This window comes from Xenopus laevis, chromosome 7S, assembly GCF_017654675.1.
Source record: "Xenopus laevis strain J_2021 chromosome 7S, Xenopus_laevis_v10.1, whole genome shotgun sequence".
NCBI lineage: Eukaryota > Metazoa > Chordata > Amphibia > Anura > Pipidae > Xenopus > Xenopus laevis.
In genome coordinates, this window is record NC_054384.1 from 98455004 (window position 1) to 98463282 (window position 8279).

At 40.0% G+C, this 8279-nt stretch overlaps 1 protein-coding gene across 7 annotated transcripts in view; it reads right to left on the reverse strand.

Annotated features, from left to right (window-relative positions):
- Positions 1–7730, reverse strand: part of tead4.S (TEA domain transcription factor 4 S homeolog) — a 75190-nt gene extending 67460 nt beyond the window's left edge. For 4 of the 7 annotated variants that reach the window (XM_041570531.1, XM_041570530.1, XM_041570526.1 and 1 more), the window contains exons 1-3: positions 7713–7730; positions 7253–7623; positions 6660–6789 (exon numbers count right to left, since the gene is read on the reverse strand). The gene's annotated coding sequence lies outside the window, so the exon portion shown is untranslated. 7 annotated transcript variants of the gene reach the window in all.
- Between the last annotated feature and the right edge of the window lie 549 nt (positions 7731–8279).

Below are 8279 nucleotides of genomic sequence, written 5' to 3' on the forward strand. Positions count from 1 at the left end.
GACACAAGGTCAAATTCGGGGAGATTAGTCGTCCGGCAACAAATCACCATTTCTTCGGGGCGACTCTCACAAGGAAACTTCGGGTGACTTCGGAAAACGAAGAGCTCCGAGTGCCATCCCGTGGCTATTTACATTCTAGCCGACGGGAAGGCAGTTCGGGGAGATTAGTCGCCCCGAAGAGGAGGAGATTTGTCGCCGGCGACTAATCTCCCTGAATCTGAGCGTGACATTTCTTGTCATTGTTCATGCCTGTGCGGTTGCTCTTAAATTCTATTCTACCTGCCAAGAGTTGTTGTTCTCCTGTACGTGCAACTTCTATGTCAGCAGTAATGTTCCTCCAGGCTGTTTTCACTTATTCTGCGTCACACGTTGACGGACGGTATACGTTTTAGCTTCACTGTGACATGTAATATAGAATTGAATAACCATGAATCATATTTAAGTATCTATGTGCACCTCCCTCTCTCGGATTTAGATTCAAACACTAAAGTAACCTGTATCAAAGTCATCCCACTAACCCATTCATGTACATGATCTTACAGTTGCACAAGAGCAGCGAGTGTGTGTGGGTGCAGGCATTTGAGGGTGCATTTAGGTACACACTCATGGCATCTGTTTATGTCTGAGTGTATATGTGCTCACACACAATGGAACTTGGGTCAAATTGTTGGTTATTTGCTGCATACATGTATAGCAGATACAACTCAGCAGAGGTTTTCAGACTTTGCATTGAGAACCAACCATTGTTCTTCTATACAGCGGGGGATTCATTGTACTGTGCATAGGCCAGGCAAGGGATTCCTAGGACAATTGAAATACATGGCAGTGCAGCATTAAGAAGGATAATACCCTGGTTCAGTGCATTGTTTACAAAAGAGAAGCACTGGTCCGGAGCAAAAAGTAAGCATTTTTATTTCGCTGGAGGAGAGCTTAACGAATCTGACTTTTCTTGTCCTTTAAATATATATTAGTAGCCTTAAGGCACAGTGCTCCAAATTATGGAACAAATCATTTTCCAGTAATCCCAGGTCCTGAGCATGCTGGGTAACAGATCCAATACCTGTGTATATTATGTTTTTGTTTGATCACACATTTCAAATGAATGCAGGTATATATATATATTATATAGTGGTGTAACTATAGAGAAAGCTTAAAGGAACAGTAAAATCAAAAAATTAAAGCGTTTTAAACTACCACTTTAGTAAACACTGATATATAAACAAGCTGCTATGTAGCAATGGTGGAATTGAAACAAAAAAACTATATGGCACAGGTTAAATAGTGGCTAACAGATAACACCATTACTCTCATTGCTCTACAGAGTTTATCTGCCATCTGCGGTGTAACCTGAACCTCTTTTATTGCTGTTCTACAAAATAAAATATGTAACAGAATAGTTATTTTGCCCCACAGCCCAAAACTGTTATAAAGTGCATGATGTAGAGCAGCTGGCGCATGAATTTAGATTGTAAGCTCGGTGACCATTCACTTGACCCTAGTTCATTATCAATATATAACACACCAGGATACCTCTTAAATATGTATTAAATATTTTAATATTTATTAAGTCGATTTAAAATTGATTTAACAAATAAGTCCCTTTTTTAAAGAGGTATCAGCATTTTTCTACATCTACCTAGGTGATTAGATACTGTTGAGCACAGGCTCCTTTCTGTTATCCTCGGTTATCTACAACAAAGAGTATGAAATGTATCGGATCATCTCTTGAGCCATCTGAATGGCCACAAAAGCAGAGTGATGCTGGGAGTTGTAGTTTCCCATCTGAACTCATACAACGTCAGCAACTACTAATCAAAGCTCTGCAGTCCAACATTTCCAGCACCAAGCTCCCACCTTTTTGGTGGCTGCATCATACAAGACCAGAGACAAGTTAATTAATCAACATAAAAATACCTGCCAGGAATTTATCACACACCCCTATTGGCTCAGTTAAATAAGGAAGTATTTACATAACTCTGAATATTAATAAGGTCTATGTAAGTATCCGACTGACCAGATATTTTTCAACCTCAACTACTACTCCACTATGTTTTTCTACATGACATCTCTCTCCCTGGTAATCCACCAACCTATAAACAAGAACAGGAATCTCCCATTATGTATGAGACGTAAATGTCCCATGGCAGGTTTGGAACAGGTTTCATAGTAAGTTTCAGTTGACTTTACAATGTAGGCTTCACCGCACAAACAACTTTATGAGGAGTTCACCTTCGCAGAGCTTGTCTCAAACCACACAAATCATTTTCAATGGCTTTCTATATTTTAACATTTAAAATTTAGGTTTCAAAAATAAATTTTTTCTTCTTTTCTGCCTTTCATATGTCAAGACCGGGTAAAAATAAATGCACTGCGATTGATTATAGGATAAGAGAAGGCAAATCGTCAAAATTGTAGGCATCCTACAAATTAATTCAATTGCTATTGTTTATTCCCTAAATTTCCACAGCCCAGTGCCCTGGAAATCAATTCTATTCACTGGAGGGTGCCTAATATTTTGGAACCCCCTTAAAGGGGTGCTTCACCTTTAAGTTAACTTTTAGTATGTTATAGAATAGCCAAAATCTAAGTAACTTTTCAATTGGTCTTCATTATTTATTTTGTATAGTTTGTTTATTATTTGCCTTCTTCTTCTGACTGTTTCCAGCTTTCAAACAGGGGTCACTGACCCCATCTAAAATCAAATGCTCTGTAAGGCTAGCAATGTAATGTATTGTTATTGCTACTTTTTATCATTCATCTTTCTATTCAGGCCTCTCCTATTCATATTCCAGTCTCTTTTCCAAATCAATGCATGGTTGGACCCTAGCAACAAGATGGCTGAAACTGCAAACTGGAGAGCTGCTGAATAAAAATTGAAATAACTCAGAAACCACATATAATAAAAAATGGAAACCAATTACGAATTGTCTCAGAATATCACTCTCTGCATCATACTAAAAGTTAATTTCAAGGCGAACAACCCCTTTAAGGGAATAGGGCTTTCCTTGTCCTTTAAGCATGCGGGAACACGCTCAACAGGGGCAGATAAGGAGCAATGTAACTAATGTATTAAATTGTAGCAGTTTAGGAAGTAGGCAGGTTTTAGTTGAGTTCCTACTTTGCAAAAATGATAGGGGGATATATTTTTTACCTACATTTTAGAAAAGCTAAAAAGTAATCGTAAAGAGGATACATGTTTAAAGTCATTATTTGTGGTGCACTAAGAAAACACGATAAGTTTTGGAAAAGGCGTAGCGCCCCTCTAATTAGAGAATTTTTCCTTATGAGCAGAACATTGCACTCTATGTACCCGACAGACAAGCCAAAATAATATTAACAGTATTTTACTTAAAGTGCAACAACTGTTACTCTTCAGCTGTTCCACACTTACAGTGATTTCACATGGCACCTTGTACAACTGACACATTGTAATAGTGTCTTATCAACACAGATACAATGACCTTCCCCATCAGCTTTATGTATGCTTGACTTGCCCTTTATTAGAGACAAATGTTCTTATTTCTTTTTTATTAATGGGCAGCATGTTACTATAACTTTAAGGCACAGGACGGCACTCTACAGCAAGCACAAACTTTAGGCCCCTGTTGCAACTCAAGTGATTTCCCAAAAACACACAGACTACACTGAACCGCCAAAAAACTTGAAAAGCAGGAATTCGAGGGAGGTTTAAACTGCCGAGCCCAAGTATTTATTTTACCCTTTCTTTATTCACTCGAGGAAGAAGAGAAAAAAAAAACGTGGTTAGGAAAGAGCTACACTGCTCAGACGTTAACCCTTTAATTACAGAAGGACGCAAACGGTTTCCCTGGAGGGAGGGCTCTCCTCCGAAACTCTCTTTTTTCTAAAATATATCACACTGCTATTTATCAGACGTATGGGGAATAAAGGAGCCAGACAAAAAGGAAATTCTGTACATTTTAATAATAATAATAAAGTCGATATAAGCCAATTAGATAAATCAGAGAAGAGCAACTTTAGCCCTTCTGATACAAATGAACTACTATTCCCGGCTTCCCATTAAAAGATTCTAATTGTACGGTGGGCAAGGATTTCCTCTCAACACTTAGCACTTAATCATCAATGTAATTGTATATACGGCACTAAGTAATTTATGTTTATGGTTGTTGTTCCCCGTCTGTTCGATAAACAATCAGTGCTGTAAACGCTACACAAATAAAATAATATAAACGTAGGTGTTGGAAAATGTTGTATATTATAGTACAGTGGTATCTAAAGCGTTAAATACGAACTGTCCCTAACACAAACTCAGCAGTAGTGATGGGCGAATTTGTCCCGCTGCGCTTCGCCGAAAAATTCATGAATTTCCCACGAAATGGCGAAAAATTTCACAAAGCATGGCGACAACTTCCGACGCCAGTGACAATTTTATGCGCGCCTATTTTGCCCAATTGCATTGAAGTCAATGGGCGTGTGTTTAATTGCCGCCGGTGAATTTTCTCTACATTTGCGCGAATTTATGCAATTTTGCGCCTGTCAATTAAAGTCGCCCATCACTACTCAGCAGTGTTCTATATCTACTGTATCTGACATGTAAAAACACTTGCAGTCTCTTTTGAATGACAAAAGGCCTGTCCTGAACACGCATAGTCAGCTTACAATCTAAAAACTCACAATAAGGATTTGGTGATTACCCAAATAGCTTCCCCCCCTCCCCTCTTTGTATGGCCCTAGGGGCCCAGTCTGTAGAAAGGAATACATTACAGCGGACAAAGTATGGAAGTAAATAATGCTGTGATTGGAAAAGCTAAAAAAAAAAAAAAAAAAGACAAGTCTTTGCGACTGCAACGTTATTTTTTGGCACACAATCTATGCAACAACATAAAAAAAAATGACATTAAAAAGTTTTTAAAAAGCAGCTGGGCCTACAGGTGAAGGGGGATAAGGGGCTTTGGGTTATTTTCCTAGTTTGATAACAAGCTAAAGCCCTCCCTGGAATTAACTTGCACTCCCACCCCCAGCACTTCGCAAGTTAACGTATGCAGATCGTCCCTTATTTGAATCTGGGCCTTTGTGCAGCCATTGCTCCCTGGAACCAGTTAAACCATAACAGATTTGTTTGCTGCCAACTCCACACAGTGAAGGAAAGGGAGGGGGGGGAAGGAAAGGTGCTTCCCGCATTATTTACACATTGGTACTACAAAATAAATAAATGGGCAGAATACAGCTAACATGGCAGCCCTGCACAATGCAGCTGAACAAAGAGTGAAAACTTTGAAAGGCAGGCCTGTTCCCTCCTTATCTGTTCCTCTCCCTCCTCCACCCCACCCCCCCTTCTCCCAAAGCCTTTCCATGTCGGCTTCCATTTCCTACAGGCTGCCCGGCAACAGTTGGGCAATATCCCAGCCGGCAACATGGCAACTACAGGATCCAACGACTTTTCTCCCTACCCCTAAATTACACTCCAGCTCACTCAAGGGAAACTTGTCATGGAGCAGGAATACTCCTTTGTGTTCCTTAAAATAACCCTTCCCTCTATTAAAAAAAAAAAAAAAAAAATACAAGTTCTATTGTAATAAATCCCTATGTAATTATTGACATATATACTGGGGTAAAAGTACTGTAACATTAGAGACATATAACATGCTTATATTCCACATAACAAGTAATACATGTAAATAGACATCACTGTAATCTCTCTAGGGAAGAGACCTCATCCCAACAGTGCATTACAACTAGTGATGGGTTGAATTTCTCCCGTTTCGCCAAAAGATTAGAGAATTGAAACGGCCGAAAAATCTGCGGAAAAAACGTGAGATATAAACGTTTCACGAAAAAATCATTTTCACTAAAAATCGTGAAAATCGGAAATTGACGACCGCCTCCAAGCTGACGCCGGCGTTAAAGTCAATGGGCGTCCTGATTTTGACGCAAGCAACTTCTCGGGAATTTTCGCTAATTTATTTGCCGGCAGTGAAACATGGTAATTGGCTGAGAATTTGTGCCAAGCGAATTTATTATCCCATCACTAATTACAACTCAAAATATTAATGTATTTATTCCCACTGTCATATAGATATAAAAATATACACATACACCATACAAGGCTGTCTAGTCCATATATATATATATATATATATATATATATATATATATATATATATATATATAGATATATCTATATAGATATATCTATATATATATATCTATATATATATATATATATATATATATATATATATATATATATATTTTTTTTTTTTTTTATTATTATTTTTTTTTTTTTTACACACACACCATACAAGGTTATCTTGTCCTTACAATATATAAATATAATATATATAATACAGTATATGAGATTAAACTCAATTAATAACATTAAAATAAAGGACCCAGTATAAATGATAGAAGAAAGGAATTAATTATAGATATATAGGGTGGGAGCCAAGCAACAAATGCACTAAAGTTACTGATCACATAGGGAGAATGAGAAAAGTTGCCCCGACAAATGCGCTGAGCTCAGCATTCTGCTAGAAACTACAGCGGATCAGAGCGCAAATGTCGGGAAAAAGCGCCCAGATTTAGAGCGTTTTGTGCGAACAAGAGTCGCAGGGTATTTTTTGGTTTTTATAACACAGGCAGCTGGGAGATCGGGATGGAACAAGCAAAGAGTTACTTACGAGAATGGAGCTCGTTGGATAATGAGAAACAGATCACAAAGAAACAAGGGGGCTTCTTAGTGCGATCGCAGAAGTGTCCGAGTTGGAGCGTTTTGTATCCAAAGGGCGATCGGAAGCTTTATCCGGGGCTCTGGGAGAGAGAGAATAAATCATGTAATAACTTTCCTGCTGTTGAGGAACTACAACTCCCACATAGACAAAGGCTGTCGGGGGTTGCTGGGAGTTGTAGTTCCAATGTAAAAAGAAGGAACGTCATATCGATTTTTTTGTGACTCTCGGCTGAATCCCCGAGCTGGGAAACCAAAGCTGCCAAAATAAGAAAGAAAAAGGAACAAAAATGCAGACAAATCCCCCCCCTGTATCCCACCCTCCCCTTCTTGTTCTTGTAAAGGACAGAAAGAAAAAGACTGGGCTTTTCCCTCCTCTCTCCAGGCTCAACTCACTGCTAAAGTGATCAGGAAGAGAGAAAGGAACCCAAAAAATGCCAAACATGCCAGAAACGACAAGGATTTGAAGCTTCCAGATCCAGGACTAGAGAGAGAGAGAGAAACACACACACAGCACTTACAGATTCCCCCCTTTTTTCTGCTTACCTTTCTTTCTGCTGGACTCACAAACTGATGCCACTTGGTTATTGTTAGGGGGAATCTGGGAGCTACCAACTGGGCAGGGGGGGGGTGGGATAGGGGGGAAAAAAAGCAACTCTGCTCAGCACTTTGTTGAGAAAAGACTTGGATTTTTTTTTCTCTCTTTTGGGCAGCACTAAGAGGGATTGTCTCTGCCCCCTCCTCCTGTGTGAGAGGAAGGTCAGGTGAGGATGAGGAGGGCTCTCTCTCAGGCTCTTAGCAGGGCTGGCCTGATAGTTAAAGGCGCTTGTTTTTGTTGGTTTGCCGGTGCTGCTGCTGCTGGTAGTTGGGAAGCAGGCTTGGTATTTTGGAAAGGTGACAGCTTTTCAGTGGAATCTCTGGAATGAAAGAGAGGAATGAAATTAGCTCAGTGAGTCAGTTGCAGTTCAGGGGCGGAGACGACCTGTGGGAGGAGTTTGCTACTCACACACACAAGCGCTGGCTCCTCCCACCGTGACCGTCTCGTCGTGCGGCAGTGCCACTCAGCAAACAAGTGTGAGCGGGAGCTGCAACCTGTGGAGCTTTAATGGCGGAGCTGCTGGAGTTTGCAGGCTGTGCTGGGGGGAGGTGGGAGGTTGCTGCTCCTGGAGTTCAAAGCTGTAGCAGCAAATTTCTTTTGCCTCTCTTCCATATTTTTTTAATGCTGTAGTAACAAGAATGGGACAGGTTACCTGTGGAATAGATCCTATGTTGTGTGGATACTCACTAGGAATGCACTGAATCCACTATTTTGGATTCTGCCAAGCCCCCTGAATCCTTTAAGAAAGATTCGGCTGAACCCGATGAATCCTTTAAGAAAGATTGGGCCGAACCCCCTGAATCCTTTAAGAAAGATTCGGCCAAACCCGCTGAATCCTTTAAGAAAGATTCGTCCGAACCCCCTAAATTCTTTAAGAAAATTCATCCAAAACCTCTGAATCCTTTAAGAAAGATTCGCTCGAACCCCCTGAATCCTTTAAGAAAGATTGGGCCGAACCCCCTGAATCCTTTAAGA